The sequence below is a fragment of the Melospiza georgiana genome, chromosome Z (assembly GCF_028018845.1).
Source record: "Melospiza georgiana isolate bMelGeo1 chromosome Z, bMelGeo1.pri, whole genome shotgun sequence".
Taxonomy (NCBI): Eukaryota; Metazoa; Chordata; class Aves; order Passeriformes; family Passerellidae; genus Melospiza; species Melospiza georgiana.
In genome coordinates this window covers 61772261-61797181 of record NC_080465.1, presented here as the reverse complement: position 1 = coordinate 61797181, position 24921 = coordinate 61772261, and the positions used below count along the sequence as shown (strand labels likewise).

The 24921-nt window shown below is 39.0% G+C and overlaps 1 long non-coding RNA gene across 2 annotated transcripts; it reads right to left on the bottom strand.

Moving 5' to 3' along the window:
* Positions 1–17464: 17464 nt before the first annotated feature.
* Positions 17465–24333, bottom strand: LOC131095604 (uncharacterized). 2 transcript variants are annotated; one of them, XR_009115900.1, is made up of 4 exons: positions 24252–24333; positions 22046–22237; positions 19283–19421; positions 17465–18674 (listed from the first exon to the last, which is right to left on the bottom strand). It is a non-coding gene; the product is annotated as an uncharacterized LOC131095604 (long non-coding RNA). The 2 variants fall into 2 exon arrangements; XR_009115901.1 differs by lacking the exon at positions 19283–19421.
* Positions 24334–24921: the final 588 nt, after the last annotated feature.

Sequence of the window (24921 nt, the reverse complement as noted above, 5' to 3'; positions counted from 1 at the left end):
TCTTCACCTCCCCTCTCTGTCCAAGGCCCTACCTCACCCAGCCACATGGCCCCTCCCCACCACCCAGCCAGCAGCCACTGGGCAGGGGAGAGGTCTTACCTATTTCACTGCTGGAACCCAAGAGAGAGATTTCCTGGGAGTTATCTGCTTTTAAGCCCTGTGTTCTCAGAGGTGTATCCATGTCTTCAGTGGCCACACCAGGTGCCAATATTCAAATCTGAGCACCCATTGGTTTGACCACAGCATCCCAAAAAACTCACTTCCTCTCAAACCAGGACATGACCTATTGGCAAAACTTTTCTGGAAAACATATTTCAAATGCAAATATATACAGCAGTGAGACAGTTAACTGCTGATTGATTTTCTAAAAAAACTGCTGCAAACCCGCTCATCACACTGAGGGTAATTTTTCTGCATCACTGTGTGTGTATAGTGGCAAGAGCCACTGTTTATTAAGTACCTCTCCTTTTGAAAAATAGGTAAAGAAAAATGTAGATGGAGAAAATGGCTGATTTATGTTCAATCAAATGCTTTGTGTTTTCCTACATCCCTATGCATTGCCAAGAAAAAAACCCAAACCAAAACATGCTTCTTCTCCATCAGGTTTTAATTAATGGAAAATCTCCATGAAAGATGTATGTTAACATAGAAAATAAGTAAGACCACTGATTAGCCACATAATGATTCATTTCCAGGCTGAAAATACTAGCAGAACCTTTTTTTTAAATGCATAGTACATATTGCATATACTTTTTTCAATGTATAATACTATCACAACACAGATCATTTAGCTAACCCTAAAATCTAGGGAGTATATTATTGTAAGTTATCAGAGAATGACCCACTGGAGAAGGGCATTAATACCAATATTCTCCAGGACTGTAAAGTATCTTGTAACTACAATCAGTTTTACTTTCTAGAGCACAATGTTTAAAATAAACAAATCTGTATTTTGTGGGCTGCTGTTTTTCTAGAAAGAAAAGGTCCTGATGATGGGGATAAATTGGGTATTTGTATAAAATTGAAATGCTAGAGTTGGCAGCTCCCACACATGTGTTCCAGGATGACTCAAAGAGCAGTCTCGAAGGACTTAACTCTAGAAATGCAGCCACAGCATACCTCAGAGAGGCTCCAGGAGTCCTTATTTTGGCCAGTCAGTACTCCTGACTGGCAAAGGCTTTTGCCTACAATCTATGTTTTGGGTACAGTATCTGTACCCTAAACAGATAGGTTTAGGTTACAGATACTAAGCCTTGTGTTTATCTCCATTGTGCAGACTAGCAATCATGGTTTGGTGCTAGCCACTTCCTGAGAGCCTTTGCCACTCCACCGAATGACAAAACAATTACAGTGGTAGGGTACAGTTTATCCTACCACTTTGTGTACCAGGTTTGTGCTGGGAACTATTTTGTTAGCAGGACCTTTTGCAATTGTGGTGCAAAACCCATGGATTTGGTTTAAAGAAATGATAAAAATAGGGACTGAAAAAATGCATACAGAAAATAATTTCCTGTGGCCTTCATACAAATGTTGTTATGGAGAACAGCACAAAGAATTAATAATATTTTCAGTATTTCCTCCATAAGTCTATGGATATGCTTGTTTCCAGCCTGAAGAAAAGATGCTTGAAGAGGATTTAAACACCCTGTCTTCTAAATGGAATGTTAATGGAAATAAGAATTACACTGAAATATTTGTCTGAATGGTGTGGTTGGTGAGGATTCTGGTCAGACTATCCAACAGATATTTACAACTCAAAAGCTTCCTAACATCATCTCTGTTACAGTCCAACTCTTCCTTACACACCCATTAAAGTCTGTAGATCTAGGGTTCCTATCAGGCCAGCTTGGTGCTACCAGTCCAGAAACCTCCAGCACACAAAACAATAGAAGTGTGGTGATGGTTTAAAATAAGCTGAGTTTAATCTCCAAGGAAATAATGTGAGAACTCACTGGTTCAATAAATAAGAAAATGAGAAATGCAGTTGATTTCTACTTTATTGCATTTTACATTGTCTCTTCAGTCTCTTCAGTCTGCAACAGCATGCAGCAGAATTTATTTTTGATGCTTTGCAGAATATAAGACATGAATATGATTTGGTGAACTTAAATAAATTCTGAGGCTCAGTATAAAAAAATGTGATTTTCAAAAGGTAATACTACAAGAAACAAAAAATTCCGGCAAAACAAACACATTGAGCAAATTAAGCTGCATTAAAGCAAATACGTTTAATTCTCACAACTTACAGTTTCTTACTGAAGTTAGATAAAAATCTTTCCCTTTACTTGGTAGAATAATTTTTTTGTAATTACAGCTTTGTTTCCAAGATAACTTGTCACTCATAGATAGCTATATACTTACCCTATTATTATAATTATTCTAATTATAAAAATGCCTTTTCCTGACTATTTGATAAAAGGATACTACAGCCAATCACAATTTCAGCAACTGGCAGTACTTTGAATATTCCCAGATTCCTTTCCTCAGATCAAATATTCTTTTGTGATGGGTTTCTATCAGCCTTCAAGTTGCCAACTTTTCCTTTTTAAGAGGATCATCATTCCTTCTAAAAGCTGGACCTTGCATTAGAAAATGGAAGTGTTTGAAGTATTTGTACTATTAGCTAATGTTTTATGTATAACAGGAAAGTGGACTGGCCCAGTGGAATTAGTGACATGGGGAAGAGGATATGCATGTGTTTTAACAGAAAATGGCCCTTGATGGGTCCCTGCCCATTGTGTTAAACCTTATTTGGAGCACACAGAAAAGGACAAGATGAGTGATTCTACAGTGAAAGAAAAATGAGTAGGTAATTGCATTGGTTATTAAGTGGATGGAAGAATAGTCTTCAAGGAATGTGTGTTAAAGATGGTAATTCAAGACAGAGTAAATGTGTCTTGAATTAGAGTACAGGCTTATGCAGAAAATCCAAAAGTTAAGTTAGTGGATGTTACTTTTGTTTCTTTTCTTTGAATTCCCTTACAGAGAGGTGGGTCATACTGAGAAGTGTGTCTTGTACCATTTCCTTCTGCAGGGCACTGATGTTCCCAAAATAGTGGCATTTGATGTACCTAAGGGAGAAGTGTTGCCTTTGCATAGGGGTTGAATTAGTAGCTGAAGTCCACACTTAGGGTTGAACTAGGATAGTTGGGCAACCAACTAGTTTGGTTGCTCATTATGATAGCAGCAACCAGTTGTAAAGTTAAGGGGATGCTACTTGGTTCTGAGTGGTCACTAGGCAGATGACTTGGTCTCTGATTCTGTGTGGGAGAAAGTTATTTGATTAGAGGTGAAAGTGTCATTCTGCTACAAATGTGTCATCTGGAAATTATGAGGTCTGTAACAGTATTTGAAGATCTGTTTTTATGTGCCTTGTTTCTATATGAACCTTAAGATTGTGAGTGTGTGTGTGTTGTGGAGTTGGTTATCTGTAAGTGAATGAAGAATGGATCCTCTATCTGCTTGGATTTTTGCAAGGGCCCTGCAGAAGTCCTTAGCAGCTATATTTGTGGGTCAAATACAAAAATAGGGTATTATAGGAAAGGAATTTTGTGCTGTTCTTGTGAGCCAGCAAAGGCCTCCTGAATGTCGCAGTCGAGGCGGTCACAACATAAAGCAGAGACCACAAGCAGTCTCAGTTGGCAACACTTGGCAACAGTTTATTAGTTAAAATGGCTGATCTTTTATACACTTTCCAGTTGTTTACCCTTCTTCTACCTTAGCTATTGGGCACAATAATTCAATACTATGCAATTGGTGAAAAGTTACTCTGACTCCACCTAACTTTCTAAAAATGCTTCATCCAGCTGCAGAATGCTCTTATCTTCCTTCTCTTGATCTCCTTGGTTACGGCCTTGGAGAAAGCTCCTTATCAGTTTCTTCTTCTTACTTCTCGCTCCTTTAGCTAACAGGCCTGCTGCTAGCCCCTTCCACAATTCCCCCTTTTTTTTTGTTTTTGAACTGTAAATACAGCTGCTATGGATTTTTGCAGGGCCCTTTGCAAAAACCCAAGCAGAGAGGGGACACACAAAATCACAATCACAACCATCAACAAAATTTCCATTCTTAATACAATCGTTCCTGTCCTTCATCCATCTTTAAGTACTGATATATGGTCTTAGCCAGTGTCATCCACACGTTCTGCTTAACCCCTCCCCCAAGTTATTAGTTCCATTGGACCAGACCATATACCAGTAATCAAATCCTTGATCCATACCTTGACATTTCTATGGAAATTTGGTTGCTTAGAATTCAAAGAAGAAAAATGGCAAAAGATTGGAGATAACTGTGAGTCAGGTAGGGGATGCAAGAAATTTAACACATAAACAGCTTTATCTAATCTCACTTGAGGTGACTCCTGTTGCATTCCCCCTTTTTGCTTTTGAACCTGACTTTTAAGAAGTCCGTGAGCTCTTTCAATAATTGCTTGGCCCATGGGGACATGTGGAATACCTATTGAATGCTCAATGCCCCAGGCACGAAAGAATGCTTGCATTTTCTGTGAAGCATATGCTGGGTCATTATCTGTTTTTACGTGACACGGAACACCTAGAATAGAAAAGGCATTATAAAAATGATGAATAGCATCTTGAGTTTTTTCTCCTGTGAATGCTGAAGCAACCATTGCATGAGAAAAAGTATCAACTGTAACATGAACATACTTAAAGCGACCAAATTCTGGCATTTTTGTAACATCAGTTTGCCATTCTTCTAACGCAGGAAGACCTCTAGGGTTGGTACCATAATACTGAGTGACATGAGTCATATGACAGTCGGGACAAGAGGAAAGAATAGATTTTGCTTTGGCAGTAGACAATTTGAATTGCTGCTGTAAAGCTTGAGCACTCTGATGAAAAAATTGATGGGATAAAATTGCCTGCTGCAACACATTGGGTACAGTTTTGATTGCAGCAACAGCTACTAAAGAGTCTACATAGGCATTGCCTTCAGCAAAAAATCCTGGCAATGATGTATGGCTGCGAATGTGCATGATGAAGTAAGAATGTTTTTGAGCACCAATAACTGTCCATAACTTCACTAATATGGTAAACAATGGTTTCTCTTGAATATTACACAACACTGCTTGATCTAAATGCTTAACCAAATTGGCAACATAAACTGAATCAGTAACTATGTTTACAGAACTAGGAAACAAAGTAAAAGCCAGAAGAACAGCAGAAAGTTCAACCAGTTGAGGAGATCCCTGCTGAATCACTGTCTGATATTCCCAGTGATCATCTTTTCTCCAAGCCACAGCTGCTTTTCCGGTTTTCCTGGACCCATCTGTAAAAACCATTATACCTTCCACTGGAACAGGAGAACAAATTTGCTTGCCTTCAAAAGGAATCTCTTTAGTCAGTGTTAGAACAGGATGAGAAGGCAAATGATATGAGATTTGGCCTGTAAAACAAGATAAGGCAGATTGCAATTCATGATTATTTTGAAAGCACCATTCAAAATACCACTGTTGTACAGGTATCACAATGGTCACAGTGTCCTGTCCCAAAATCTCATGACAACACCTGAAGCCCTTGATGATAATATCTGCAAAAAATTCATAAAGTCCTGGAGTTGTTTTCCAAGATCTGAAAGATAAAATATCCATTCCAGAATATGCAATTGATCTTCCCAATTATCATTCCATTGACACAGTATTCCACATGGTATTTCATGGTCTTTCAAAATAAAAAATTGAACACCAACAGAGGGATCTATCCTGTTAACAAATCTGTGTGTTAGGACTAATTCAACTTCTTCTAGGGTATTTTTCGCCGCTGAGGTCAATTGCCTCTCATCAGTGGAGGAAGTGATGCCTGAGAGCAAATCAAACAATGGCTGCATCTGATGATTAGTTAAGCCTAAATATGATCAAATCCAACCTATTAAACCAACCAATTTCTGTACATCAGTAGCAGTTTTAACATCAATGTCTAACTTTACAAGTTGAGGCATAACTTGAGTGTTGGTCACCAACATACCTAGGTATTTCCAAGGCATGTGTTCCTGCACTTTCTCTGGAGCAATGATCAGACCAAAGGCTTTCAAATTTGTCACAGCACATTGTTTAAGAGCTGACAACTGTTGTTTGTTGTCAGATGCCAACAAGATATCATCCATGTAATGACAGCAGTAGCAGTTTTTAAATTGCTCTCGCACTTTTGACAAGGCCTGTGCCACAAACCATTGACAACTAGTTGGCGAACTTTTCATGCCTTGTGGGAGTACCTTCCATTGATATCTTTTATCAGGTTCAGGATGATTTATAGAAGGCACTGTAAAAGCGAATTTTTCTTTGTCCTGCTCAGCCAATGGAATAGTGAAGAAACAATCTTTTAGATCAATGACAACTATTTGCCATTCCTGTGGAATCATTGTAGGTGTAGGAGGGCCTGGTTGCAAAGCTCCCATTGTTGCCATTACAGCATTTATCTGCCGTAAATTGCGTAAAAGTCTCCATTTTCCCAATTTCTTTTTTATTACAAAAACAGGGGTGTTCCAGGGACTGAATGATTCCTCAATGTGTCCTGTTTACAATTGTTCTGTAACAAATTCTTGCAGGGCAGTAAGCTTTTCAGTAGTCAGGTGTCACTGGCGAACCTGGACAGGCTTATCTGTCAACCATGTCAGGGGTACAACTGGACATTCATTGCCCTGCAACACAGTGGCCTCCATTAAAAATCCATAGTAATTTTGACACCCCATTGAGATAAACAATCTCGTCCCCACAAACTTTGAGGAGCATCAGCAACATAGGGTCTGATGTTAGCTTGTTGGCCATCGGGATGTTTCACATTAATTACAATGGGTGACAGGCCACCTGTTGTAGCATCACCCAACCCCAGGAGTCCAAAACTTGCACGAGTGAGAGGCCACAATTAAGGCCAGCAAAGTCACGAGAGTATTGTAACATCTACTCCAGTGTCAATCAAACCTGTTACTGATATAGTTCCTGGATGACATCCACTGGCGGTGAGAGTGCATGTCTTTTCTGGACAGCTGTCTGTTACTTTCTCAGTCCAAAACACTTGAGGTACTCCTGTCGATCCAAAGCTTCCTGTGCTGCGACTTCGGTCCACTGTATTTGGAACAGAACTCACAAAAGGTACAAGTTGAGCAATGCAAGTTCCTTTCTGCATAGTGACAGGAGGGTCATCAATAGATACCATAAAATGAATCTGCCCTAAATAATCAGCATCAATAAGCCCTAGATGCACACGAATGCCTCTAAGTCTAGTACTTGATCTCCCTATCAAAAATACACTCAATCCCCGTCCTATTGGACCATAGGCATCAAGAGGCACTTTACATATTTCTTTTGTTAAAATGGTTACTGTGTCAGCTGTGGGTACATCAATCCCTGCGGACCCGCTTGTTGCCCCTGAGTATTGTTCGCAAATGGGTAGCTTTGCAGGGCTGGGAAGGCCCGCATTTGCTGTTGTGGTTGTTGGGTTATTTGTTTCCCCACGCGCCCCCTCGCGCTCCTCTTTGGGTTTCCTGGCAATAGCTGACCATTTGCATGATGTTTACTCCTGCATTGCTTAGCATAGTGCCCAGATTTAGCACAACGGTTGCATACAACATCACTGCTTGCACTTGGCATAAATGTTGTTTTCCGGACAGTACACTGTGACTTTACGTACCCCTGTTGTCCACAATTATAACACTTCGCTGAAGGTATTAGCACTGCAGCAAGAGCTGCCATTTTATGCTCCACTGAACCAACCTTCGAGCAAGCAGTAACCATTTCAGACAAGGTGGGTTCCCCAGGCAAAGTGTCAATAATCTTTCTGAAGTCTGGGTTTGCATTTTCTTTAGCCAATTGTATGCACAATTTGTGTCGCAGTTTCATCATCTACCCGCTTCTCAATAGCGGCAGCAAGTTTTTCTGCAAACTGCAAAAATGGTTCTCTCGTCCCTTGTTGTATAGTGACATATTTCTGTTTTGGAGCTGCCATTTCCATTGTTTTAGTTAATGCACTCATGCCAATTTGCTGAACTTGTGCCGAAATCGAAGGATCCCACCTTGCCTGTAAATCTGGATTAGCAAAAGGCCCAGAACCCAGTAGGGCATCAACACCCACAGCATGACGAGGGTCATGTTGAGGCAACTGTGTATTTGTTAAAGCCGTGCGCTCAGCCACTCGCCTCCAAGTTTCTTGAAATACACCATATTGTACTGGCTGGAATAGAATTGTAGCAAGATGAGTGATGTCATAAGGTGCAAGCAAATCTGCATTAATCACACATATTAATTGCATTACCTCTGAGGAATTAATACCATACTGAGCTACTTTCGATTGGAGGTCTTGCACAACCCTCCAGGCGAAGACATGATGACTGTCGTTCTGTCCTGTTCCAGGAGCTGCTTTGAAAACTGGAAAAGCCATAGGGTTATCACAAGCAACATTTGCATTGGCACTGTTCTCCTTAGGTACTCTTGGAGCACCTAACCTTTCTATGATGTCCCAATTCTTTTCTTCAACTGCTTTCCTCCTAACAAATTCCCAAAACTCCTGAGGGTGTCGAGGAAGCACAGTGACTTGGCATGGAGGCAAAGTCCATGAGGCAGTAAGGCTGGAGCTCTTAGGAGATGAAGGGACCAGAGCTCCTTGCCCCAAGTCAGGTGTTACTGCGGGCGACTCATCACTTGATTTGCTGTTGCTGTCACTGTCAGATAAAGGAGGATACAGCCTTGCAGGTTGTTCAAGCCGCTCAGAGGGGAGCGGGGGGCGGACGGCTGGACCAGAGAGGAGGGAAGTGGTGGGGGGCAGATGGCTGGGTTTCTCTCTCTGCTAGAGACATTTCAGCTAACTGGCATAGAGGTGTAGTATATACAGGCACTCTCGCAAGCTGCTGCGCAGGTGTGAGATAAGGAGGCTTAGGGGTCTGATAAGAAGAGGCTAGGGCAGGTTGCCCAGAAGTTTTGGCAGCTTTCCCAGAAGCCTTGGCAGCTTTCCCAGAAGCCTTGGCACTCTGCCCAGAAGCTCTGGCAGCCTTCCCAGAAGCTTTGGCAGCTTTCCCAGAAGCTCTGGCAGCGTGCCAGGTAACTCCCATGGCATCAGAACTTTCTTCACCAAGTTCCCCATCAGAGGCCCTCTCTGCCTCAGCCCCCCATCAGGTTTTCTTATCAGCCCCAACTCTTCTTCGTCCACATCTTGCTCTGTTTTTCTCTCTATTTTCCATTCCTTTAAAGCCTCAAAGAGCAAGTTCCAGGTTACTTCTAAATCAATGGCTGTTTTATCTCCCGCTCGAATAACTTGCCAAAGTCTGTCCCCGACCTTTTTCCATGTCTTAACACTAAATGCTGTGTCGGGATCAGTGCCAAAATTCTGTGATTTAGCCCACAGCAATATATAACGAAGCGCATAGTCTGACGTATTAATTCCCTTATTTCTTAACAAAACTTTCCATGTAGACAGAACATTTTCTTCCTCTTTAGATAAATTTTGTCCCATTATTACTAGTTGGTGGCTCACCTACTTCCAGGTGTCTTGATTGGAGGGAATCAGGTCCGGACCTCCCTTGGCTTTCACCTGCCACTCTCAGCTGCACCAACGCCGCCTCCCCCACTACATCCCAGTGGGTCATGGTTGTCAATTGCTAGGACCCTGTATGGGCCCCCACCGACTATGTTCTTATCACGTCAGGGATCACCAAAATGTCGCAGTCGAGGCGGTCACAACATAAAGCAGAGACCACAAGCAGTCTCAGTTGGCAACACTTGGCAACAGTTTATTAGTTAAAATGGCTGATCTTTTATACACTTTCCAGTTGTTTACCCTTCTTCTACCTTAGCTATTGGGCACAATAATTCAATACTATGCAATTGGTGAAAAGTTACTCTGACTCCACCTAACTTTCTAAAAATGCTTCATCCAGCTGCAGAATGCTCTTATCTTCCTTCTCTTGATCTCCTTGGTTACAGCCTTGGAGAAAGCTCCTTATCAGCTTCTTCTTCTTCTTACTTCTCGCTCCTTTAGCTATCAGGCCCGCTGCTAGCCCCTTCCACACCTGAAGATAAAGAAAAGCCCCATATCTCTCCTGAGAAAGACACCAAGGTTGTCACCATGGACACGTGATGAAGGAGAGAAAGTTAAGAGATACAGACTCTAGCTGGCTCACAGAATGACGTGGCTCCCTGGTCACCCACTGAGAACTTTGTTTCTTTCCTATAACCAGTGGGCAGTGAATGTGTATGTTAAGTAAATGTAAATATCTTGAAAGAGTATAAAAGGAACATGTTGCTATAATAAATCTCTCTTGCACCCTTCTGATGGAGTCATGGTACTTTGTGCTGTGTTGTGCTCAGGGACAGGGAGACAGCTCTCCCTGAACTACTCCAGCATGGTCGAATCTCATGAGCAGCAATTCTCTCAAAATTGCTGGAACGTGAGTCCCTCCCATGGGCACACAGTCCTCCCAAAACTGCTGTGGCATGAGGCATTCTTCCATGAAGTTTGGACCTCCAAGGACAGGTTGCTACAGCCCGAAAGCAAGGGCCCTCTTTCTGCCTCAGCTCTCCCACTGAATCACAGCCTTGTCCAGGCATCCACCCACTCCAGCCTGAGCACCTCCGACATGGGCTGAGAGTGGATCTCTACATTCCTTTGGATCCATCGGTTGCACAGGGACAACCTGCTTCACCATGGTCATCACCGTGGCCTGCAGGGGAATCTTGGCTCTGGCACCCCTCCCTCTCCTTCTCCACCAACTTTGGTGTCACCATGTTGTTTTCCCTCATATGAAAAGGAGGTCATCACCTCCTCCTCTTCTCTGACTAGAAGAAAACTGTGTGTACTTTGTTTTCAAATATGTCATCACAGAGGTGTTACCAAACTCTCTAATCAGCCCAGCTTTGCCCAGCAACATGTCCTTCTTCTGAGCCATCAGGGATTGGCTCTGCCAGACATGGGGAAACATCTGTGAAATGCTGCTGTGAGCAGCATCTCACAGAAGCCACCTCTGTGACCTCCCCAGTACAAAAAACCAATCTGAGCAAAACCAACACATCCATGAATAACACTGGCTTTGGGCATAACCTCCCACAGATCATGCTAGCAAAGAAACATATTGAAATGCCATGAAAAAGGCATTAAATGCACCATATTCCTACAGCCTTCCAACTGCCAGAGGTATCAACAACAGATAATGGTTTTTTTAATAATTTTTTACTGTTTTTTTTTTTAACAGATTAACCTGTGAACACTTTGTGATGAAAAATTCCCTCTTGACCATTTGTCAGTGGTGTCTTGGTCTTTTGTTGGTTTGTGAGCCTTTGTTTTTTGTTATTTTTTTCTTTTGCATTCTTTTGTGTTCTTTCCTTTCTTAAAGCACTGCAAACTGAAACCACACAGAATATGATGAAGACAAGTATTACAGATGAACTGATGCAAATCAAATTTCCCAATAAGATTCTTAGACTTCACTGGTGGAGGTAGACCAGTCTGTTTGCAGTCCATGTCTGTGAAATATATCTGGTTCTCAGCATGCTTCAGCTGTGAAGAGAAAAGGCATTTGATCTCCCATAAAAAGCCAAAATCTTTAGACAAAAGAACTCTGCAACAAGCAAAGCAGAATTTTGTGCTTGAGAACACAAAACACCTGGCAACACTGCAGTCAAAACTACTGTTGTAGCTGATTATTTGCTACCTATTTAATAAAACATTAAGCATCAGAGACTTCTCGGTGTTTTTCTAATATACTTAGTACTTTGGGTTGGGTTTCTTTTTTTTCCCATTTGAAGGCAGGTTTTGAAAATTATGTTGTAGTTTTGGCTGCTACATTTGACTGACACCTAAAGGGCTCTTCATTTGACACATGCAATTCTTTAGGGTAATGTAGCAAGGAGATCCTTGCTATAAAGAAAAATTAGGTTCCTCTAAGCAGACCCACACCAAACAACCTTGTAGCTATGGTACAGCTATCAAAAAGTAGTAGATTCATTTTATAAGGTGTTTCAACTTCATGCACAAAAAATATGTTACTATTTTTAAGCATATTAAAAATTTGGACTTTATACTCTTTTCCGTTTTTTTGTTTGTAGGAGATAGCAGCAGCATGAAAATAAGAGGAAGATCAGCAGAAATGAGAGAAAAAGCAATGGCAGAATTTTCTTCCTTTTTAGCCTCCATGCTCAAAGTCAAGGGCCACAGGTATATAGTTTCACTGAAGTGCTGGGAAAGGCTAACTTCACACCAGCAGCCTGACTTGCTGCTTTTGAATGCTTTTGAAAATGCTTGCATTTTGACCATTGGGCATCTCAATTCAAATCCCTGAGATCATCTGCAGTTTCTCTGGGCAATGTGTTCCAGTGCGTCAGCACTCTCTCTTATGACCCACCCCTCTTTATGACCCATGCTGAAAGGCGAATGATCAGTGTTTGTAAATAGATACTTAGGGTTTATTTTAGAACAATTTGGTCACAGTGGAAAGCAGTTATGTAGCCATTTTGGTTATAATCTATTGTAATATAGCAATAAAATATTAGAAAAATAGCTCTTAACAAAATGTAAAACAATAAAAGAAAGAAAATAAAGAGAAAGAAAAGAAGACAGAGTAGAAAGGTATATATAGTCACCCCCCCCCCCCATGGGTCCAACAATGGGACTTGGTTGTTGTAATTTTGGTGTCTGTTGGTTGAAACAATGGTTGCAGTCTTCATCTGTCAGGAGTGGAGAAATCTCACAAAACACAAAGTTCAATGTATTAATATACAGGATCACAGGAAATGCCAAGTTGGAAGGGACCCACAAGGATCAGTGAACCCAGCTCCTGAGCCTAAACAGAACCGTCCCCTACTAATCATGCCATGGACCTGAAACCATTGTACAAATGCTTCTTCACCTCTGTTAGGTCTAGTGCTGTGACTACATTTTGGGTCCTGTCACTGGTAACCATAAAGAAGAGATCAGTGTCTGCTCCTCCTCTTCCTCTCATAAGAAAGCTGTAGAGTGTGATGAGGTCTCCTCTCAGTGTCCTCTTCTTCAGGCTGAACAGTACAAGTGACCTCAACTGCTCTTCAAACCCCCTGGAGCCTTGGCCTTGAGATCCTTCATCACCTTCATAGCTCTCATGAGATTCCCATGGACTACTTCTTGAGCTTGTCCAGTTCTTTCTGGACATTTTCCTGTCCCTCTGGTGTGTCAACCATACCTCTCAAATTGGTGCCATCTGAAAACTTGCTGAGGGTGCACTAAAATCCTTCACCTTTGTCATTAATGAAGATATTAAGTAATGCTGGTCCAAATATTGACCCCTGAGGGAAACAACTTGTCACTTTTCCATCCAGCCAGTGACCATTACCCTCTGAAAGTGATCCAATCACTTTCTTGTCCATCTAATTGTCCTCTTCAAATACGATTTAGAGAGAAGGAAGCTGTAGGAGACCATGCCAAAATCTCTACAGAAATCCAGATAAATGTCATCTGGAACCCTTCCCTTGTTCATTGATGTAGCCACTCCATCATAAAACATCAAACAACATCAGAAAAGACTTGCTCTTGGTGAAACTGTGCTTCTCTGTCTTCCGTGTGCCTTAGTAGAGATTCTGGCAAGGATTTATTTCATGATCTTCCCAGGCACAGAGGTGAGACTGACAGGCTGATAGTTCCTAGAGTGCTCCTTTCTACCTTTCCTAAAGATGGATAAAATGTTTCCCTTTCCCAGTCACACGGAACTTCATCTGAGTGCCATGACTTTTCAAATAGTGCCTTGGCAACTACATGTACGAACTCCCTCAGGACTCCCATCTCATCCTCTCCTTCAGGATGAATCTCATCACGTTGCAACAGACTTAAGTATATTCAGGGTTCTCAGGCAGTCACAAACTTGATCTTTACTTACAGTCAGAGGGAATATGCTCTTCCAGCCCCCATCCTGCTGTTTACTGACTTGAGAGGTGAAGGAACAGAGAAGATGGAGGTAAAAAATTGTTAAGTACCTCAGGCTTCTCACCAGTTGTTACAAGTTTTTCAGTATTGTGTATTGGGGAAGATACACCTTCTTTGACCTGCCTTTTGTACACATGTAGAAAGCCCTTCCTGTTGTGTTTCTTCCCAGGTTCAGTTCCAGTTTCACCTTAGTCTTCCTTGTCCCAACCCTAAACAATCATATATTTCTATACTCTTCTCAGGTCACCTATACTTGCTTCAACTTCCTGTGAATTTGCTTTTTTCCCTTTAGTCTGACCAGCAGGTCCCAGCTCAGCCATGCTATCTTGTCTTCCTTGCCTGATTTCTTGCCCCTGGGAATTCACAACTCCTGTACTCTGTGGAAGACAGGAATGCATACAGAAACACACTCTTCTCAGAAATTTCAAAATCCTCTTTCTATCCCATCACCCTTTTTTCACCTTTATTCTCATTTTGAATGTGGCTGTGCTTGAAGAGCAAATGATAAGTGCACACAAGATGTTCTCAGACTGCTGAACACGCCTCCAGAGACAATCTGGTGGAGAGGAGATCACATGCTACTTTCCTTGCATCATCACCTTTTATACCTATAATTTGGAATTGAAGTTGCTGACTCAGTCTGAAAGCATTTTATTCAACAATGAGTCTCATTTCCTTACCTTACAGAAAGAAAAGGAGTGACTGATAGCCTGTCTGTGAGAAGGGCTGAGTTGCATTGAGCTCCTGCTCCCTTCCCCTCCCGAGGTCCCTTCTCTACCAATGCCACCTATACTATCACCACCCTTCTCCTCATCAGAGCCTCAGAGTTCATGAGCAGCTTGCCCTTTATCAGCCTCTATGGTTTCTGCCAGAGACAAGCACAAGGAACCCACTTGAAGCCCTCTAATGCAATCAGGAATGGGAAAAGACAGAGCTGATAAATGAGGTGTGCAAAATGCACACCATGTTGAGAAAGGTAGGGTGAATGATGCATGAAGGTGAAGGGAGGAGCAAAGCTACATGCATTAACACCATCGACTCAGTTTTTCTGCAGAGAATAGAGGCAACAGCCATGGGGATTTGCTTCTCATACCAACACAAAAGACACTTGAAGTCTAGATATTAGGAAGTGTTGATGGTGCATGATGTCAGCTTCAGTGTACTGAAGCACTAAATTGTATTTTAGAATACTGGGTTTTTTTTTTTTGTTAAAGATTTCATTTAAAATACTTCCAATTATGTTTCAAAATAACATTTTGAAATTTGTACAATTAATTATATCAATATATAACAACTGTCACAAATTTCTCAGAGGCAGACACTCAAGTGAGTAAGTGAGTGAGTGAGTGAATCATTAAAATGAGCCTGTAAAATTCTGACTGAGTCAGAAGTATGTTCTGAAAAGCAGTTCTACTACAGGCATCACTTACTGTCAACATATTACTGTGCCTGTGTGGGTCGCAGCTGGTGAGAGAGAGACGGTGAATCTTGTTTCTTGAAACAGAAGGCTGATTTATTAAGATATTATACATAATACATTAAGACTATACTAAGTAGAATATAGAGAGAGGTTTGAAGAGCAGCTAGGCTAGCTAAGAATAGAATAGAAAGAATCTAAAACAAAGTTGTGGCCAAGGACTCAGTCCCCTGGCTTGCACTGGTGATTGGCCCTTAATTATAAACATAGAACATGAACCAATCACCAATCAAAATAGGTGCCCCTGTTGCATTCCCCAGCAGCTGATAATTGTTTACCTTGTCTTCTGAGGCCTCTGGCCTCCAAAAGACGCAGAAATCCGAAAGAAAGGATTTCTGTGGAGAAATGTCTGCAACATCAACATACTTCTGCATTACCTTCATCCACAGAGAAAACATTCTCTAAGTTTTGTCCTGGATCTTTCTGATACCACATGCTTTCTTACATAGGAAAATTTTGGCATTACAATATTCATTGAAATGTGGGAGATAATTGTTAAAGGGTTGCAAGCTCAATTTTCTGTCATGAAGTATCAGATTCAAATACATAAATCAGTATCTTTCCCTGATATTAGAAGATTACAAGACATTACAATTTTAAAGGTACTTTCAAGCTTTCTGAGAGGCACATTTTTAAAATAAAATTGCACATAAGAGACTATATTTTTAATGTGTTCATTTCCCTCCCCCTCTTTTTCTAAGTACTCATCTAATCTACTTTAAATGGAAAAGATAGGTGCTATGACTCATAAGAACCTAATTTAGCAATGTCAACAGCTTCACAAATAGTCTGAAAGGAACTTGTACATAAAAGAGAGAGGAAAAATTGTCAAAGCCACTCTTGAATCTTTCCTATTGGAAAGGCTGTTAATGATAAGAAGGGTAGACACAGAGGAGGAAACTCACCATAGCAAATTACTTCCCATACCAAATTACTGTAAGGATTACAGCATTTAATCACAGAATTTGAGACTGAATTTTTGGTAGTATTTAGTTATGGCAGTTGTAGGTTTGTTGTTGTAATAATCAGACAGGACTCAGTTTCTTCATGCAGGAAAAGCCCATTCTTTATTCACACATCTCATATTTATATGAAATATCAGAAGGCACTGTGTTAGACCTAACTGGCTAATGACACACTGACACTCAGTTTATTGGTCAGTAAATGGCCAGGGTGTACATCTGTCAAATCTCTCTATTTTTGGTTAATTGACATATTTTGTTTACTGATTTGCATGTGACAGATTTCTTGTTTATTACAGGTGCAAATGATTCTCTTACCAGAACGGTTTGTTGTGCTAATGGCTTTCATTCTTACGATCTTTCACATCAAGTTGCAATCTAACTGCTAGTTTAAGTGGAGTTGCAGGGCCTAAACCATATTTTATAAGGCTTTTCATTGATAATATCTCTGCCTATATGCAACATAGGGTCTCTTTTCTGCTATAATATGACCATCTAGAGAAAGAACACAATGCAAATGTGTAAGGCAATCTTGCTGGTTTACCTCCTTATAACCCATTATTTACAGTATATCTGTGTCTTGGTGTATTCTCTAGATAGGTCTTATTATGAAATTTTCTGCTTTCTTTAAGGCTGTATTTTCTGGCTGCATCTTGCTTGATATGACACACTTCAATGGCTCTTTTGCTAAACTTTTATTTCTCAACAAAATGTTACCAATTATTTTTTTTTGTCTCTTGCATTTCACTGTTGGCAGGTGATAACTCCAAATATTTTAAAATAATTAGAAGTATTATCAGCAACAAGCACTCTCCATATCTTCAGCTATTATCCCTATATGGTCTACTCTTATTTTCTCTTTTTCATTCAACGTTGAATGAAGACAAAGAGTAAAGTGTGATAAAGGTCCAACTGTAAATTGTGGTTCTTGACACTTGATTCATGAGTGTAAGCTGTGTTTGAAAAAATTTCTAACTCACTTTTATATTGAAAACCAGTTAGCTGTTAAACCAATTAGTCTTTTAAGACCACTATCTGTTCTATGATTACAGAAAAAATTCATAATGAACTCTACTTTCTGCATCTTCAGAGTAGTTGCATGTAATTTTGTGTGTTTTAAAGTAAATTGGTTGTGTGCATAATACTAGGAATCTAAGTGTCTAAGATTTAATTAACTCTCCGTAAATAATCCAAAGAGTTCTAAGCAGAAAATTGTGTTACCATTCCACAGTTTCATAGAGGAAATAAATAGATTTCTGTAACTGTTAGGACTGTTGCATTGTTTTTTTTTTTTTTTTTGTTCTTAAAACAAGCTCTTTTTTGACAAAACAAGAAAAATGTCAGAGAATATATTTTTAGTTTGCTTTTTTCTTTTCCCTTTGTTTCCCATCTCATGAAAATCATCTTTTGGGAATGTGTTAAAGCCATGAATACTATACCTCACCACTGACAAAACATATTGGATTCTTGATACTTTTGCAAGAAAAAATACAAGCAATCAAAACATCAAAGTTTCAGAAACAGGAAAACATATAACTTTAAATGGCAAGGAGTAATGCAAACCCAGAGAATACTTAAATGTGGCAATTAATCAGGAAATTTCTGGCATTTAATGACAGTCATGAATGTAAATCTCTGAAACGGATACATTAGAGTTTTAAGAAGTAATCAAAGTGGGAAGAAGTGCTGTTTATTTTGAAGCCCTAACCTCCAACCCTTTTCAACAGCAGACATCATACAGGCTTTCAGCATCAGGAAACAGCCATAAGCCACTCATCCTTATAGAGAATATTCAGGGCTTCCAGGAAGGGACAGGACTACCACAGGTGCATGAAGTATGTGTCCTATAAAAAGCAGAAAGCTTTTACTAGGAGTAGCACATCTGTACAGGTGAGTCTCTGGGTAGACCAGAGCAGCCTGGAAAAGAAATGAGCTATTGTCATTAAGAACAATCAACATATGGCACTCACGGTGCTCCCTCTACTGGAGCATTTTTGTCCTTTTGTTAATCTCTTGTTCAGGACAGAGCTGTTATTTCTGAGGAAGAGAGCAGAAGATTTTCACAAAGCGCTGCAGAAGACAGTGCTTGGTAGCAACATGATTTAACTTCAGCTGAGGGGCAGAGTGCCTCTAGGAAGTTTACAGTGTCTCTGTGAAAGAGGAAGAGGCTGCAATGGTCAACAGGCTCAAAACATGAAGGTATCACAGATTTGGATCAATTCAGTTAAAATAAAAGAAGCATGGGAACATGAAGGAAGGGCACCTATAATGCATGATACAAGCTGGGACTCCTTCTGGCTTTCCTCTGTAGGTAGATAGCCTAGATTCTCTTGGAAGCTGTTAGACCTGAAGATAAATATGAGAATTATGAAAAAAAAATGTTCATTGGAATACCAAAAGATACCATTGTAGAGGAAAGCTTGCCAAAGAAGCATTATCTTGGACCAGTATCAAGAAGTAATCTGAAAATCCTTAAGTAAATTTATTGGTGCTATAAGCCCCTTTTTTTTAAATATAGTTGTATATTGATAAGGGAAATGGTACATTGCTACATCCCATGGCCTGATAAGTAACAGAATGCTGTTCACATTGCAGAACAATCTTGGAGAAATCCTGGGGATGTGGGCTGAGCTCTGGGAGCACAGATAGATCAAAACAGCCTTGCAAATTGCTGGAAACAAACTGTGCTTGCTCAGAACTAGTGGTCAACCAGCAGACACCACAATTTGGTCATCAAACATTGCCAGAGACCCTGAAAGAGACCCCTGAGGATCAAATAAGGACTTCAGATAGAGATGGAACTATGCAAACAGGGCAACAAATATACATCTAGCAAGCAAGGATACCTGTGGTATTCACAATCTCTAAACAGGGAGAGACATAATTCTCTCTACCAGGATTTTTCCTGAGGAAGGCACCGAGAACCTCAGAGAAGAAGAGAAAATAATTCTTACCTTTATTCACTGCGCCTGTTGTTTTGTACATGTGGAACGTGTTATGGAGATTGTTTACCGGAAGTGATTTGGTTATTGGACAGCGGTGAAAGTTGTTTTGATTCCTTGGCCAGTTGGGTCAAAGCTGTGTTGTGACTGTCTGCAGACGGTCATGGATTTTTCGTTAGTATAGTATAGTATTCTCTAGTATCTTTTTAATATAGTGTCCTTTTAGTATAGTATATCTTTAGTATGTAATTTTGTATAGTATTAGTGTCATATAGTATAGCTTAATAAAGCATTTGTTCAGCTTTTCTGAATCATGGTGTCAAAGCACATTATTCCCTGGCTGGGGATTGCCTGTTTCTACAATAGATACCTGATAAATATGTAAACAATATGTGTAACAAAAAGCCTGACTTGCCTGTCTTTGGTTACACAAGACTAGAAGAAAATGTTCCTTGTGTCCAGCAAGTTGTCTTAAAGAATGCATGCTTTCTAATACTTAAAACTGTGTTAGAAAGTTTCTATCCAGCTGTGTTCAGTACCAATATAAAATTATTCCTTCTTTGAAACCAATTAAAGTAGCTTGTCTGCCTTCAGCAACTAGCTGTTACAATTAAAGCAGACTCTATTGGGCAGCTCAATTTTACAAAAGCACCATAAAAAGAGAAAAATGTATTGTTAATTCTTATTGTTCCTCTCCTTAAAATGCAAAAAAAATTGCACTGCTTTTACTAGCAAGTTTCACCCCAAAATTCTATTCCTAAAAAAACACTAATTTATGTGTTAATAAATCTATGTTTATAGTTTAAAATCTATGTTTCTTATTTAAATATCTTAAAATATTTAAGATATTTAAATATTTTATATATATATATAATGTTTATTAATAAATAAATAAATCTAAAATATATGTTTATTATTTATTATCTTAAATCTATGTTTATTATTTAAAATAAAAAGCATAAAGTTTCGGGGTTTTTTAAGTAGCATTTTTTGCCTCTCTCTTAATTATTTCATGTTCTTGGGCACAGGTAATTGATCCTGGCACTGTCAGAGCCCTTTGGTACCACAAGACCAAAAGATAATAGACAAACATGAAAAAATAATGTGAAACATTATGGGATTTCTTAGCGCCTTCAAGGCATTTTGGCAAAAACTTACAGAGAAATATAATAAACTATTTTATTTATGATAAGCATTTTGTGTAGGAATACCATGAAAAGGACAAAGAATAGACTAGACTAGACTAGACTAGAGTAGACTAGACTAGAATAGAATAGGAGTCCCTGGCTCTGTAACTGCACAGGTATAGGATGTGCCATTCCATATCTCCTCTGGGGTACATCTATGTGTAGCATCAGAATTCCATTCAAAACCTGGTTTTAGGTAGTATTTTTTAGCTTTCAAAGTATTCCTTACCTTCACATTGTAGATACCACTTTCATGTTCAAGAAATCATACTATCTTTTTCACAAAGTTTTCTTTAAATAAAATAGCTCAATTAGTTTTGTGCGGAGGAAATGAAGACATTTCAAATAACAATTATGTAGATCTAAATAGCTTAGGCTATTTTTTAAAGGCACCTATCTAAAAAGGCACTCAGATGCATTCTCAAAAGCAGTCAAGTACCAATCATAGACAAATATAAAATGAATTTTTATTAATTTAAAATATATTATATAAATATAATATTGTATTAATAATATAATAAATATATAAATATATTAATTAATTATTCATTTTAAATATAAAACAAAATTTTTCTTAGAAAAGTTTACAAAGTATAGTTGTAAATTTTTTGCAGAGCATATTGTGCAGTTTTGCAACAGTCTACAGCTAGTTTGCATATCATCAGGGGAAGAGTCATTAAACAGAAAACGACTTAACTGAGGTTTTTTAAATGATTACTCAAAAAGATTTCTGATCTCTGCAAGGGTAACTATAGATATGTGAAAAATATATATCATATGATTGGCTCTTTGCAAATATTAAAAGGAATACTAAATGTGCTATGTTGTATTAATTTGTAGTACTGTATCAATCCTTTTCAAGTAGTGTGGTAAATATAGTTTTAGGCTATAACCCAATATTAAAATAGAAACTATGTGATGTAAAATACTTTTTGTAACTAGCTCAAGGAACGGATAAGATAATCAAGAAATTCTTCACACAGAGATAACAGCAACAAGACACTAAAATCCCAGAGAAGAATTAGTGCCTCCTTATCAGGAAGAACCAGACTCCTTCCACCTCCTTCCAGACTGTGAGGAATCAAACAATGATTTACAAGAGGAAGGGGGAAGAAGTTGAAAATAAACAGAAAAATCCCTAGTTCAAAAGGAATGTTTGCTTCATGTGTGAGATATAGGAATATACAACAGGCTGCTGCTTTTTAACCCTTTGTTAGCAGGTATGCTTTTTGGGGGCTTAATGCCCAGGAAGCATCCAGACATGCTTAATTCTTTCCTTTTTTATTGTCCTTTATTGTCCTAACTCGGTCCATTGAATTTGCTCATATTCCTCTAATTGTTATTACTGTTTTAATAACCATTTTATTACTATTAAAAGTTTAAAATTTTAAAACAAGTGATTGGTGTTTTTCACAAGATAGATTTGGACAAAGATGTCCTCAGATAGCATAAGTAATAGAGAATAGAACATGATTTAGGGACCTAAAGAACTGGATAGTTTCAGGGTTTAAGGGCTTAATATGGCTTACAGGGGCAGCAGGCAGCATGGTCCTTGATAACCTCCTATAGAGCAGAAAAGTGCACTCACCTCTTATGTCGTCATTTCTCAAAATCATTGGAAAGTCATTCCACAAGGACTTCATAAAGGATGAAAACAAACAACTTGCGATTGAGAGTGGTGTTAGCAAATACCAAGGTTATGGGTTTGATGCTCATATGGACCTTTCACTTAAGAACCAGCTCTAATGATCCTTGTAGGCTCTTTCCAACACAGAATATTCTACGATATAGACAGAATTATAGTGGTGAGAGAAAAGGAAATAGATGTGTTGCTCTTTGGTGCTACAAGTATCAGGAACCATAAAATGACATTTCAGTTCAACTAGTTAAACAAGAAAAACGGAAAATATACAGAGCTCTTAAGTGTCTTTCTCCAAAGTACTGTTTCATTTTCTGATGATAAGACCTCAGACATCCTTGACACTCAAATAATTGTGTAAAGTAATTTATGTGCTCTTCCAATTAATCTGGAAGGTCTGTTTGATGGAAGTAAAAAAAAAAAAAAAAGAACGCTTTTTTTACTTTTTTACTTTTCTCAAAGGTAAAACTCAAGTAAGCTCCATTATTTTTAATAATGGACAATGTAACTATCTCAGGGTCTTTTACTGGCACTCAAGTTCTTCCATTTAGGTATAAGACAAGAAAGTTTCATATTCCTTTTGTAAGTGAAAAAGGTTCTACATTTGAACTCAGAATGGGGAACTATAACCCAAAGACACATGCTGTATACTATAATGATCACAGAACATCACAATTTTTAAAAATTCTATTTCATTACTTTGTCTCTAACCAATAAGTTAGACAATTACTAATAGTCCAGAATTCTAAAAATATCTAAAAATGATTGCTCGTTTTTACATACAGGTTTGAAGTTACATTACACTTCCTGAAAAAATTTCTCTTATAGCTCTCTTGAAACAATTTTTGCATTCAAATTTTTTGGATGCAAGTGTTTTGTATTAATACCTGACTTGAATACTGAATAAATCTATGTATTTCAACAATTAAACAACCTCCACCCCTCCCCCAGATTAAAGAAACAATCATATATTCAAGGACTTCATTAATTCTTTTTGTTTCAAAATAAAGAACATAAATTGCCCTACTTTTTTAGTTTCTATCTGAAATCTCAAAGGCTATCTTAATCTGATTATTAAGAGCACTAGCTTCTGATTCGGGAAAAAAAATCTTCCAAAAACAACTTCCCCCACTAGAACTCTTGGTTTTAAAGATGATGGTTTTGCCAAGAGGGCATTTTAAAACACTAATATTGCCCTGCCATAATTTTTACTGACCAAGGAAATCCTCTTTTCTTTTCCCCTAATGCTTTGCATCTGACATGCAGTTTACAACACTGTATTTCATTGTTTCATCCTAAGTGAGCAACCCAGCACTGTTAGACTTTACACAGTCCATGCATCAAGGACATTTCTATAGGATAATTTAACATCAGTGACTGTCTTTCTAAGAAGAACATTTCTTTTGAATGTAACGCTTTCCTCTGTTGTATGTCCCTGTGCTGCAAATAAGTTGCTTGGACTTGTCAAGAGAAAATATATCTCACAGTAATTAATAGGATAGAAGCAGGGTGATACATATTGGCAGTGGGAGGACCTGAATCAGTCAAGCTCTGTTGAAGTCATAAACCTTGTAAAAAGCTATCACAGAAGCTTATTCACATGTTCCATCCCTACAGCACCTTCAGCAAAATCTGTTGTTCATATAATCTGAAACATTATTCCCATTAAAGGTCTGCCATTTTCAAGGGGGAGACATGTGATAGTTTAATGTCTCACATACTACTTAAATCAGTTTTACGCTTTCCAAATTCACACTAATTATGTGACACAAGACCGTGTATCTGTTTTCTCAGTTGATGCAATGCTAAACTTGTTAACTTGTTAATAAGTAAACTAATCACTATTTTCACAGTATCTATATGTGATTTTATATGACCCAATGTAATTGATACACAGTTAAGTTTAAGGCCACTGGGATAATGAGTCTGCGTCTGAACAAAATCTGGTTGTTTCCCGTTACTTCAACTGCAGATATATATCTGCACAAGGCTTCTTTGCTACTCTGGCATTTTATACATTCCCTTTCACATCATGACAAATGTCAAAGAGCTGACCACCAATATAGTGTTCTCATTCTGTAGGCACACAATACCCCTGAAATCTTTGCTGAAGTATACAGTAACAAACCAAACAAGCCAATAAAAAGAATCTTACAATGCATTCTAGCAGCTAAAGGATTCTATTCTATCGGGACAGCGTTTAGTTGAGAAACAATGAGACACAAGAGCAATAAAATTCATGGAGAGTTACTCTGTAGCATCACCCTAAGTCAGGGTCTAGACATCCATGTTCATTTGCTTTGTAATACACTGACTGCTCCATCACCTTCAGTTGTGGTCCGTCTAGACCTTTCCTGATCTTTCCACCACTGAACACAGCTGAAGCAAAAATTAGAGTTTTCAGGACACTTTCAAAACCACTCTTTTGCTTTATTGTTGAGGAATATGTCTGCTGCAGGTAGCTCGGTAGTATCGGAGGACCAGGTCCTGCACCGTCAACAAACAAGACATCTGAGAGTGCTGTGGGAAATCCAGTCTGCGTGAGTGGGGCATGTGAGGAGATAAGCGAGGACACATCGGGCCACTTGAGCCGCCCATGTGAAGGCGACATTGGGAAGTGGCTGCCAGGGAGTCTCGTAAATGGTCACACTGGGAAGTTTCTTTAACATTTCTGCTTTCACTAAAGTCAGTTATAAAATTTCTGTTCTTTTGAACACAGAATCAGGGTAAAACAGAGGACTGGTTAAAAAAAAAAAAAAAAACTATCCCGCCTTAAATTTGTTACATTCGAAATAGCCCCTCACTCGCCCCCAAGCGCTACTGAC